We start from the raw sequence: 14,027 nt of genomic DNA on the forward strand, positions 1-14,027 counted from the left end.
ACAGTTCCTCATTCCATTCCACTTCCTCCTCCCCTACTCCAAGAGGATGCTCCCCAGATCCTGCCAGTCATCCCTGGTCCCTGGGGGCTCACGTCGCTCCAGGATTAGGCCAGACCAGGCAGTCCTCTGCTATACATGTGTCAGGGTCTTGGACCAGCTCGTGTATGATACCTGGTTGGTGGCTTAGTGTCTGGGAGATCTCAGGGGTGGGGATGATTCGAGACTGTTGGTCTTCCTATAGAGGCTGCCCTCCCCTTCAGTTTCTTCAGTCCATACCCTAATTCAACAAGTGACAGAAATCAGAGACTGATACCGTTTTTAAAATATGTGCATGATTAATTTTGAATGGTATACTATGGGTTCTATCATATAAAATTGATTACAAAATGTATTTATTATAGTCTTCTGAGATGGCAATTTGGCAGTATTTATACAAGTATTACATTACTTAACAGCCTTGACATCATTCCAACAACGTGTTTTGTAATTTATACAAAATACAATGTAAATAATCAACATTGAGTACAGTGACTGAGTCAGTGTTCATGCTGATTTACAGTAACGAACTTTAGTTAATGAAATTGAAAATAATCTGAATTACATAGGTAGGCTATTATTTAAACAAAAGAGTATACTACCATTTCTTAATTGCCTGATGTTACATGAAGAATTTCCCCATGTACATGTATTCAAGATATATTGTTAAATGAAAAACAAATAACAGAATATTGCATTATGTAGTCAAATTTCATAAACAGAAGATTTACATATATCCTTTAATTTTGTCCATGTATAGTAAACCTCCAATAAGGGCAGGGGACTCAGGTGACAGAACACTGGGAGTTTTAGGTCAATTTTAGCTATGCAATGAGACCCAATTTTTAAAACAAATAGAGCAGACTTGAGAGAATATCTCCCAAACTTTCTTGGTGGTTACATTTAGAAGTTTTAAGAAAGCAAGTTATTCTTTGACAATTCCGTAGATGCACAACACATGTATGGAAGCCCTCTACACTCTCAACCTCATCCTCCCCAAGCAACATACCCTCTTTGGACTAAACCCTGATAGCACTTGCATATCTTTATTATTTGTTTCATAAACCCCTGGATTTAACCTGAGCCATTTCGGTGAACATGGGTGTGAAGCTATACATTTAACCACTAGTAAGACAGCAGTGGCTACATCATTTTTTTTCTCCAGCACTGTCCTTAGTTACTTTGCATAGGCAGGGTCAATATTATTTAGGGTCTGTTCAGATAGATTGTGACTTCTTGAGTGTCACAACTGCATGATGTTCAGAAGACAGCAACTCACAGATCTCCTTATCTCTTAATTAGCCCTTGAAAGAATCCAAGCCCTGCACTTCACATTATCTCTAAACCAGAAGTTATCTCCAATGGGTAATCATTTGAAAATGAAAACTTAATTTTCTCCAAGGGAATCTCACTGGGTACAAAAATTAAATTTAAGTTTAGACTGTGTATAAAGCACTAAGGGAACTCAACCTTATCTTTGGAGGTTCCTTGTCTCATAATGGGTCAGGACTTTTTCTTCATGATTTCTTCTTCCTTATGTTATTTCTTTATGTATCTATTAATTGTTACTCTGTATGTTTTGTGTATATATATTTTCCTGGTTTTATGTTTCCATGGAATTCCTGAGTGTGTGATTGGAAGTCTGGGTCCCTGTGTCTGTACCTGATTCTTGTACCTTGTACTGGTTCTTTTCTATCTGCTTGTTTTGTTCTACTCCAGTTCATTAACTTGCATTTTATTTTTATCGCTGAGATGACTGTTTGTTTTCTAGTGAGAGTCGGAAGAATGTAGATACAGATGACAGGAGAGGAATAGAAGAAGGAGGGAATAGAGGGAAGGCAAGTCATAACTCAAATATATTGCATGAATAAGTCTAATTTTAAGAAAATAATTTTAAAAACATACTTTCTAGGGCCTGTCTGCGCCATTTTCACAAATTTTAAACCCTTTCCAAGGCACAGAAAATGATTTTTTTACAGCCAATCTGGGACTGCCACTATGGGAGTGAAGCCTCTATAGAGTTGCAATAATGCAGTAGGAGAGTCTTTAAATGCTTCCAGAGACATCAATCCACTGAGGTTCAGTGGGAGTTTCACATGATGGATGTTACAATTTTTTAAATGGAAGATATACATTCAGTTTTCATGAAACTCTTCAAGATCGAATTAAAAGTTGTATGGGATACAATCATGGCATAGGTTTTTTCCTTTGAAATTTTCAAAATTAACCCAAATAATACTAAAATGCCATAAGTAAATCAGAACATATTGTATCCTATGCCCATGTCAACATGACAATTAAGAAATAGAAGTAGATGTGTATCAGTGGATAAAATCTCTTTCTGTAGAGGCACTATAATATTTCTGGGACAATTTCATTTTGTTGGTAGATGGGTTAAATCAAAGTCTGATAATGAAGACCTTGCTGTAAAAGACAATTCTATTACTAAGGGACTCTCAAACCCTGTTGTATAGAATGCTACCATTTCATTCAATCATCTGAAGCAACTTTGGCAATGTCTTTATGACATTAAAATGACTGCAGAGCAGTTAGTGTTCATCAGTATCTCTTCTTCAAGCAGAATACTTCTCATTTCATCTTTGGTGTAACAAAATTCCAAATTCAATTTCATGTAAATTGGATGATGATGGTGATGATGATGTTGATGATGGTGGTGGTGGTGGTGGTGGTGGTGGTGGTGGTGATAGTGGTGGTGGTGAAGATGATGAAGAAGAAGTCAGAAAACGATATTTTGGAACAGTGAACAAAGCCCATACTATTTTCAGTGTTTTCCCTATCTTTAGTGAGTCTATGTTCAACACTGAAACATAATCTATTGTAAGTGCTAGGTTGGTAAGGAAGCTAGGTTTAAGCTCATCAATAGCTCACAAAACACCAGAAGAGAAAGCAAAATTTGTCATGAGAAATTTATATATATATATTCTCACAAGAAACACTTATCATAACCATAGCAATGAAACAATATAATTTTGTGAAGCACCTAATTCCCTTTCAGAGTTTAGCTAATTAATATAAAGTGATCATGTACAGAGTACAATCCCTGGCTGTCAGGACCAAAGCCCAAGGATTTTAAATTTTGTTGTCCTAGGAATTTAAAAATGAATGACATAATTGATGGCAATGTGCAACTCTAAAAATCTTACCATATAAGTCACAAAGACACCATAATATATGCTATGTATCAGGTTAGAAACTTTATATTCATATTTATTCAGAGTTTCAAAGAGTAAAATTGTTGCGGTTAGGAACGGGACATTTTTTTGGTTTGCATTTACTTCTATAGTGTGCAGTTTGGTTTTGTGGATCATTACACAGTGTTTCATTTTATTTTATTTGAACAGGTGATATAAATTAACTGTACAGATTAATGAGCCTCAGTTTGATATTTCAATAATGCAGACAGCATGCACTAAACCAGTGTAACTATGTTTTTTCACTGACTTTTCTGCAACTTAACAAAAGTTAGGATACTCTATTCTACTTTTACGGAAAAATGACTTCCATAGGATATAAAAATCCTCAATATATTTTCAGAACTTTTTTTCTTATTTTAGAATTTTTATTTATTCTTCACACATGTTTGCAATTTACCTTGATCACACCAATCCTTAACTTTGTTCTACTCTCTCTGGATTCATTCCCTTTCCAGCTACATGTCCTTTATATTTTCCTGTTTTATTTTCTTTATAATCCAATGGTTCACTGAGTACTGCCTGCTGGGATCTTCCCTAATTCATTGTCTTAATTGTGTACATGATTGTTTTCCAAATCCATTTTCTGTAATAATTTTGGCTACAAAAGTGGCCTAGCTATAGAATCAGTATAACAGTGTAAATATTGTGGACCTACTTCAAATGATAAACACCCAAATCCTTATTTTATCCCAAAATTACCAGACATCAGTAAATCAGAGGAGAACATGGACTATAGAATTTTGTTCTCTAGTCCCATTTGAATTCAATTCTGCACTATCTACCTTACTGTGTTCCCATGGTCAGACTTGAGTGTTGTGTATATTTTACCATGATTTATTCTTCAGGAAGAATAAGATACAGGAGTAAAAACAGGGAGAGGAAGGGCTTGAGGTCCATTTAAACCTCAACTCAATATGTTCATTAGTACAGGAGAGAGTTTATTTGGCATTGTCCTTTGTGTATTCTACATTCTTGACTTAGTTGCACAGAATCTATGTGAAAATTCTACCTATCCCCGTAGCATTAGGAGCCACACAAAGGAGAATATATATATATATATATATATATATATATATATATCACCAAAACTGAATAAGATTGATGAATCTAATAAGTGCATTCTGCCAGAAACCAGATATAGATATTTTCTGAGAGACAGAGCTAGAACATATTATATACAAGAAATGTTTTTATGTAAAAATCTAAAAATAAAAAATAAAATTTTCTTCTACCCTGCTAACTCTGGAACCTAAGTGTCGGCAATTCTCTGCTAGATATCTTGGCAGAAACACAATCCCTTTCCTGCTGCGCAGTGTTTCATGACATTACACACTTTCCTATACTCAAACCCTCACATAAAAAACATACAACACAATAATCTTTGATCCAGTTGATTAGATATAATAGCCCACTTAAACATACAAAGCCAGGTACCATACATCCCTTAAGAACATTAACAACGACCTGTAAATACACAGAGCAGAATCTTAAATTCACATACCATGGCTTCTCAATCTGTCATCTTCCTTTCTCTCTTTTTTCCTCTAGTCTCTTCCTCTTCCTTCAAACTTCTCTTCCGCACATTCTTCCTTCTCTTCCCATGATAACTTTCCTTCTGTCCTGTTCCTGCCACTCACATATACTTTACAAATTCAATGGGGTCGTAGTTCTGGTGAAGTAACCTGAATTCTGAGTACAGGACTATGCAGCTGACCTTGGGGTCGGGGAATTAGCTTCTACCACAGATAACTTCAGGGCAAACCACAACATGAACCCTAGTGTCAAACCAGTGAACTGAAAATGAACTACTTGTTTGCAGATTTTGAGAAAGGATTAGAAGAGATGAAGGTGCTTTCAACCCCATAAGAACAACAATGCCAATGAAACAGAGCTTTCTGGTAGTTGACCAATATTCAAAGAATATACATGAACAGACCTATGTCTCCAATGCATATGTTGTAGAGGATGGCCTTGTTGGGTTACAATGGAAGGAGAATCCTTGGTACTGCCTACGTTTGACTCCCAGTTCAAGTGAATGTCCAGGGGCAGTAAGAGAGGTTATAATGAAAAGAGTAAGGGGACTGGTAAGGGATATTATAGTCAGGAAACTGGGAAAGGAAATAATATTTTAAATGTAAATTTAGAAATTTCCAATTAAAAAAGCAATACAATTTGTTAAAAATTTTTAAAAAAATGAAAGAAATAAAAGAAAAGAAATCTTCCAGTTAATCACAACTATTGACTCAGAATTTTAAAGGGTCACTGTCAGGGAATGGTATTCAGAGTAATACTAGTGGAAAGACTGATATGATGTAGTCTCATCAAGAAGCACTTGTCCCTCCCAGATATCAATGCCAGACACAAACTACATCATTAGAATTCAATGCATGGAGGAGTTTTCTCTGTACTGAGGACACAATACTTGCCTTATCTTTCTTCCTTAGGACCTTTTCCTTCTTGGTAAAATGGTTAAAGCTATGAGCTCTCAGGAAAAATTATAGTGCCCTTGCCAACACGTGGATTTTGGGATAAAGAAATGAATTATATAAACTATCTGACTACCAAGAAAAATAACAAGCATGGAAGTTGAGATGCTTCTGAGAGGCCCCCAGCTCCTGATTCCATATGTGGAAATCTCAGATCAGGGCTATCTCTTCAATGGATCAACTCAATCCCTACCCAAGACTCAAGGGGATTGCCCATTGACCACGTATTTCTTCCCTTATCATACCAAGACAGAAGGCCAGCTTCATATTCCTCATGTCTGATCACTTCATCCTCTATGTTCTCCCTCTCACATGGCTGTATACAATGCATTAAAGGCCAATTAGTGAACCCTAGAGGTCCTCAAAGGATATCTGAGAGGCGGTTGCAGTCAGGACACTTGTGACATCACAGAAGAAGCTAAGGCTTTCCAGGATACAAGAGTTATTTCAGCGAGGCCTAATGAAGTCACTGAAAACTGCCATGGTCTACCTGCTAAACAGCTTTCCTTACATTGACCAAATTTGAGGGTGACCTTTCAGGAGAGTCTCCTGTTTAAGGGTGGAAACCTTTACACACTACATCTCTCTAAAGGTAGAGATTTCTCTTTGTTTCATTAGGGGTTACTTGCTCTGAATGGACAAAGTTAGGGGCTGAGCATGGCTAGAAAAGATTTAGCAACATAGAGTGGAGGAGATTCTTCTAGATAATATTTTTTCCCAGGTTCATTCCTGTGACATACAGTTCAATATCCCAGGTTTTCTCTATATCCCAAAGGACAATATTTTGCCTACAGACCTTAATTGAATGAATATTGTATTTCACTTTCTCATTGTACATTCCACGATGAGACTTTATTAATATTCCTGTATGTGCACTCAAAAATTCTGTTTCCAATTCCATTTTCAGCAAAGCAAATGACATAATGACTATAGAATTCTCTAGTCCTATTTGATAGCAGTACTACACTATCTACTTTCCTGTGTTCCTATTGCTAGAATTGAGGGTTGGATGTTTTACCGTGATTCTCTCTGAAGGCCAAACATACGATACTGGAGGATGGGCAGAAAGAAGGATGGCTTGAGGACCAGTGAAACCTCAACTTCAATAGGTTCATAAGAACTTGAGGGAGTCTATTTGGCACTGGCATTTCTGAAGTCTACATTCTTGACCTAGTTGCTCTGAATCCATGTTACAATTCCACCTAACCACATACGTTTAGGATCCACCAAAAGTATATATATATATATAAGTCAGCCACCAAAATAGATGAGATTGATGTAGCTAAAAAGTGCCTTCTGCCAGCAACCATATATATATATATATATACATATATATATATATATATATATATATATATGTATATATATATATATATGTATGTATATATATGTATAGATATGTGTATATATATATATATATATGTATATATATGTGTATATATATATAATATATATATACTATGTATATATATGTGTATAATTTCCTGAGAGACACAGATAGATCATACCAACTACAGAAATTAATGCTAGTGGGAAATCAGTGAACTGAAACAGACCTCTTGTTGGCAAATTTTGAGAAAGGATTTCAAGAGGTAAAGGAGCTTTCAATCCCATAAGAACAAAAATGTCAATGACCCAGAGCTTTCTGGTACTAGACCAATATTCAATGAATGTACATGTACAGAGCTATTGCTCTAACTGCATGTGGCAGAGGACCTTGTTCATCACGAATGGAAGCAGAAGCTATTGGTCCTCTCTAGGTTTGTCTCCCAGTTCAAGGGAATGTGAAGGCACAGTCAGTGGTGTTAGAGAAGAAGGGGAAGGGTACGGGTAGGAATCTTATGGGCAAGAAAATGGGAAACGAAATAACATTAAATGTAAATATAGAAAAATCAAGTTAAAAAAGCAATACAAATTGCTAAAACATTAAAAAAAAACAAACGAATAAAGGAAGAGAAAACTGACAGTTAATCATACCTAGTGACACAGAGAAGTAAAGTGGTAGTCAGTGGAAATATTAGTGGAAAGACTGAGATGATGAAATCTCAACTAATAGCACTGCTGCTTCCCAGACTGCACTATAGATATCCAAAACATGGAGGAGTTTACTCTGAGGTAGGACAAAATACCTGTCTCTCCTTTTTTCCTTAGGACATTTTTCTTCTTATCAAAAAGAGTAAAGGCTATGAGCTCTCAGAAAAACAACTGTGCCCTTACCAACATTTGACTTTTAGAATAAAGAAATTAATGATATAAACTCTCAGATTTCGGAACCATAAAAACAGGGAAGTCCAGATGCTTCTGAGAGGCTCCCATATCCTGATTCCCATAGGTTGGAGGCTCAGATCTAGGCTATCTCTTTAGCATTCCCACGAAATCCCTACCAGGTACTCACTGAGCTATACCGAGGACCATGTATTCCTTCCTTTTTTATACCAAGACAGATGGCCAGCTTCCTTCATTCCCCACATATCTGATCTTTTCATCCTCTTTGTTCTCCCTCCCAAATGGCTGTTTATTATGAATTAGAAGTCAATTAGTAAAACCTAGAGGTACTGAAGGAATATATGAGAGGCAGTTGCAGTCACGACAGCAATTGTGACATCACAGAAGATAGGTATCTCCAGGTACAAGATATTTTCCAGACAGGGCCTAATGATGATGTCTCCGAGAACTGCCATGGCCTACCTGCTGAACAGCTTTCCTTTCCTTGTCCAGATTTGGGAGTGCCTTTTCCAGGTATCTCTCCTGTGACTCAGGGGAAACCTTTATGTACTCCATCACTCTAAACGTAGTGACTTTTTTTCCTTCATTAATGGTTTCATGCTCTGAATGGAGAAAGTTAATCGGGCACTTGGCATGGGTAGAAAAGGTCTAGGAACATGGAGTGGAGGAGTTTATTCTGGATAACAATTCTACACTCAGGTCTGTTCCTGTGACATACACTTCAATTTCCTAGGTTTTCTTTGTTTCCCAAAGGCCAGTATTTTCCCTACAGACCTTTAATTGACTGAATATTGTATTTCATTTTCATATTTTACTTTTCTTATAGGAGAATATATATATATATATATACATATATACATATATATATATATATATATATATATATATATATATGTCATTCCTGAATGTGTACTCAAAAATTATGTTTTACAATTCCATTTTTTGCAATTAATAAGCAATAAAGCATGCCAATCTATAGAGTGAATATAACAGTGTAGATTTTTTGTACCTACTTGAAATAATGAGTCCAAAATCCTTATTTTATCCAAAAATAGGAGATAGCAGTAAAGCAAAGGACATCATGGACTATAGAATGTGGATGTCTAGTCCAATTAGATATCAGTTCTATAATAATTACCTTCCTGTTCCCAGGGACAGACTTAAGGGTTTTGGAGGTTTTACCATGATTCTTTATTCAGGCCAAGCACAAGACTCAGGAGGATGGGCAGGAAGAGGAATGGCTTGATGTCCAGAGAAACCTCAACTTCAATAGGTTCAAAATAACAAGAGGGAGTCTGATTGGCATTGGCCTTTGCTGATTCTACATTTTTGAACTAGTTGCACAGAATCTATCCTAAAGTTCCAACCTAACACATAGTTGTAGGAGCCACGAAATTATATATATATATATATATATATATATATATATATATATATATATGTGCATGTACATATATATATGTGTGTGTGTGTTAATGTGTGTATGTATATATGTATATGTATATATATAAATATAAATATATATATATGATAGATAGATAGAGATAGAAAGAGATAGAAAGAGATAGGTAGATAGATAGATAGATAGATAGATAGATAGATAGATAGATAGATAGATAGATAGATCTGCCACAAACTACATAAGATTGGTGACGCTAAGAAGTGCATGCTGCCAGGAAACCGATATAGATCTTTACTGAGAGACACAGATAGAGCATGCCAATTATAGAAATGAAGGTTATTGGCAAACCAGTGGAATGTAAACGAATCTCTTGTTAGTAAATTTGGAGAAAGGATTACCAGGACTGAATGGGCTTTCAATCCCATAAGAACAACGATACCAATTACCCATAGCTTTCTTGTACTAAAACAATATTCAAAGACTGTACATGGACAGAACTATGGCTGCAGGTGCATATGTAGCCTTGTTGGACATCAATGGGAGGAGAAGCTCTTAGGCCTACCAAAGCTGGACCCCCAGTGTAGGGGAATGTCAGGGGGTGATGGGAAAGGGAGTGGTTGGTGAGGGGGCACACCTTTATAGAAGAACTGGTGGGGGAAGGGATAGGACGCTTACGACTGGAAAACTTGGAAAGTGAATAATATTGGAAACATAAACAAAAATATCCAATTTTTCTAAAAGGAAAAATAAAAGTTTAACAAGCTGAACAGCCAAAGTGCAGAATCTCAATCCCACTTGAGAGAGAGAAGAAATGAACCACAGGAGGGAAGTGTGAGGGACCTGGGTGAGAAAGGAGACAGTAGGGACAGAGGGACAGAGTTATTGGTGGGGAGTAGGACTGAAACCCTGAGTGTCAGCAGAATGAATGAAAAGAGGCAACTTCAGGAGCTAAAATGTTGGCAGTGGGTGGTGGCTCTAGAATATTCCAGAGACCTGAGAGGTAAGAGACTATCCGGACTCAGTGAAATGTCCTGGAGTGGGTAGAGGGAACTTGTAGAGACTACCTCCATGAGGAAGAGAGAGCATCAAGTGAGGGATAAGGTTGCCATGCATAAATCAATACTCTGACCCATATGTGTTCCTGTCTGAAAGACCTTCAGGGCAAAACCAGTGAAGAGCCTGAGTAAAAGGAATTCCAGTGACCAGCCATATCTGGGAACCAGATTAAATAAAGGACCCCAAGCCCTGACACTATTACTCATGCTTTGTCATGTTCACAAAAGGGACCTGTTATGACTGCCTTCTGAAAGACCCAACAAGCAGCTGAAAGAATCAGATGCAGATAATTACACTCAGCTAATGTACAGAAGCTGCTAAGCCCTGTGGTCGAACTGGGGAAAAGCTGGAGGAAGCTGAGGAGGAGAGCAACCCTGCAGGAAGACCAGCAGTGTTAACTAAGCTGGACCCCAGTTTTTTTTCAGACACTGAGTCATCAATGAGGCATCATGCACCAGCTAATATGAGGCCTCTAAGACTGGAGTGCTGGTTCTGGACACAACACAAGATGCACTTAATATTCAAAAGACTTGAGTTCCCAGAGAGTGGAGAGGGCTGGGAGATTGGGGGCAGTGTGGGAGTCAGCATCATTCAGATGGGCATGTGGGGTGTAGGTATGGGATGTAGAACAGTCAGAGTATGGGCTGGGAGAGGGATGAGATCTGGATTGTAAATTTCTATTAAATAAAATTTTAAAAAAGAAGATGTAAACTAAAATAAACACTTTCTTTCCCAACTTTCTGTTTTCCCTTTTGGTCACGGTATTTCATAACAGCAATAAAACTCTGGCTAAGACATGGTATTTTGGACAAAAGTGGGCAAATGCTAATTAGAGAAGGATGACATCTCTGTGGAGTCAAGTTGCATGATCTGATTCAAACGTCCTTATTCAGAGGTAGCAACTAACAGGGAATTTCTAAGACTAAGTTTATTATCATGACACAGTGAACCCTTTTTAATCTAACAATTTTGGGATCCGTGATATCTTGAAACAATTCAAAAGACTGGGAATATTAAAAGGGAAGAATCTTGTTGAAATATTCATGGAAGAAATGAAATTCATATCTATTAGATTACCACAAAGAGGTTGAGACTTCTGATTGCTGCCTGCTACCCAACACAATCCATATTCTCTTTTATTCCTTCCAAAGTAATAATAGATTAATTAATAAGACTCTATATCTAGAGTGAAAGTTTGTATTTAATGTGAACTTTACTCCAAAGATATTACTGTTTGTATGGGAGTATTTTGCTTACTACATTTATTATAAAAAGAATTTGTGTAAGAATTTCAATTGGAATTGCTTGGAAAAGTTTCTATAGCTTGCAGGTATGGTTTACCTTTAATGAGTTTACTGTAGCAGGGAATTCCATTTGTTTATATCATTGTTTCTTCTACCTCTACTGATGGAAATGACAATAGTTAGATTAATTCTCAAACACTTGGATAAAATTTCACTTACCCAAGAAAATCATTATTGAATAACTACAGCAATTATCTTTCTCACTACTGATGGACTTTCTTCATGTACACTGGTATTGGCTTTTGGAAAAAGAAAGCAAAATTCATTTTTAAATGTCTCAAGTTAGCAAAAGCATTTTAGAAAAAAGTCATTCTACCCTAATTAAAGGAGATATGTATCTAATGGTAACTAAGTTTTAAAATAATTTAAAAGGATAACGTTTGTGTTATTTCTTATTTTTTAACTGTCATACAAGAAATAAAATTCAGTTTGGTCAGTACTAATGTAAGGGAATAATTCTGTGACATAGAAATATTGCATAAAGAATAGCCATCCCATTAAATTACTCTTGTTAATTTTGATTTTGCATTCCCTTGCAATTCAGAATAAGTATCTTATATTTTCTTGCATTTTACCAATTGGGTATTCTCATTTTCTCAAATAACATGCTTCTACATATTTATCTCAAAATATTTACAAACATATTTGCAAAAATATATGTACTACAGAGTTTCCTTTATGCATGTACTTAATATCAAAATATATCATGTAAACTTTTCCTATTGTAATTCCATTCACCATGACGAATCAGATTTATTCTGGTTCTACATGTTTGACAAATACACCTGCACACAAATTGTTGTTGCTATCACAGAGCAGACAAATATTTGGCAACATAAAATGTTGCAATAAAAATCAATCGGTTAGAATTAAAGCAGTATGTCAGGTAGAAAATTAAAGCATGCTAGCTGGAAAACAGTTCTGACCAAACAAAACTTCACACGTGTGAGCTTTAAATTTTAAATAAACTATATTGTATGGCATTATGAACCCAGTCTAAAATGATCATCCTTATGTCCTTTTAGAAGATCTAAAATATTTATAGTATTCTTTTGAATGTATACGGGCATTTTATATTTTATAGTGAGTGTTTTTTCAGAGGCACTTGTCTCTTTACATTCTTATTTGCTTTATGATTAGATAATGGAGAGCCAGTATTCCATCCCAGACAGTAAGACTTTAGATGCTGTATTCCACCACTATACCACAGCACTTTTAACAATTTCTTAAATGAATTTATCTCCTAAAATTATTCTAATTGTGAAAGTCATATACACAGACAGAACTGCTTCATGTAAGTAATTAAAACCGTATGATTTCATTCAATCAATTAATAATTTTATATTTTCACAGTTTAAAAAGATGTTTGTATGTGACTGAAAATACATGGAAGATACTTGTATCCCAACACTGAATCAATACTCTCTATTCCTGTCTTATCCCATAAAAATCTTTCTGAGAGTGGTTTAAGCTATGTTGGAAGATATGCCAATGATTCCTGAACCAATAAACCCAATACCAGCTGTCTATTTTTCTTTCCAATGACTGTGTGTTCATATAAAAAATGGAAATATTATTTCAATAACTTTTTAAAAAAAAACATAAATCACTATAGTCTGCTGACCCTTACCTTTTGTACATAACAAAGAATCTTGAATCTTCTAACTTAAACCACCATCTAGAAGCTCTTTCATTCCTTTGAGGATAGCCTCCTCTTCCTTTCTCCCCCACTCTCTTCATTTTTAATGGGATATTTTAAGTATTTATAAATCAAATGTTATACACTTTCCTGGTTCCCCTCTCTCCCATCCACCCTTCCATGTTTCTGTGAGTTTGCTACAAATACTGCCTGCCCACTCACACTTCAGCACTCTGGCATTCCCTACACTAGAGAAACTAGACTTCACAGGACAAAGGCTTTTCATCCTATTGATTCTGGACAATGCCTTCATCTTCTATATATGAGACATGGATGCCTCCAAGTGTACTCTTTGATTGGTATTTAGTCCCTAACTTCCTTCTTCATTCACTGGACAACAGCTTATTATGATTCACTGCTGTCAGTGCTGTCCTTGCAGCAGGAAATCAATGGTCAGTGAGCCTGGACCTCAGGAAGCTGAAGATTCACACAAATGCATGAACACATGTAACCAGAGCTTGGTTCCCACTGAAAAAAAAGCATGCAAATATTTCCACATATTGTGCAATGAACACATGCCATGGGATTCAATGCTGTTTCACAATAGTATTGCCAGTATTACTTGGTGGCCAGCTCCATGAGTGAGTGTTCATCATTTATTTT

The 14,027-nt window shown here is 36.2% G+C and overlaps 1 long non-coding RNA gene across 1 annotated transcript in view; it reads right to left on the reverse strand.

Annotated features, from left to right (window-relative positions):
• LOC147998006 (uncharacterized) overlaps positions 1 to 11,965 on the reverse strand; it is a 61,003-nt gene extending 49,038 nt beyond the window's left edge. Inside the window, exon 1 of the long non-coding RNA XR_015647305.1 lies at positions 11,885 to 11,965. This is a non-coding gene — a long non-coding RNA (uncharacterized LOC147998006). The remainder of the gene's footprint in view (positions 1 to 11,884) is intronic.
• Between the last annotated feature and the right edge of the window lie 2,062 nt (positions 11,966 to 14,027).

The sequence above is a fragment of the Rattus norvegicus genome, chromosome Y, assembly GCF_021556685.1.
Source record: "Rattus norvegicus strain SHRSP/BbbUtx chromosome Y, alternate assembly SHRSP_T2T, whole genome shotgun sequence".
Lineage (NCBI taxonomy): Eukaryota > Metazoa > Chordata > Mammalia > Rodentia > Muridae > Rattus > Rattus norvegicus.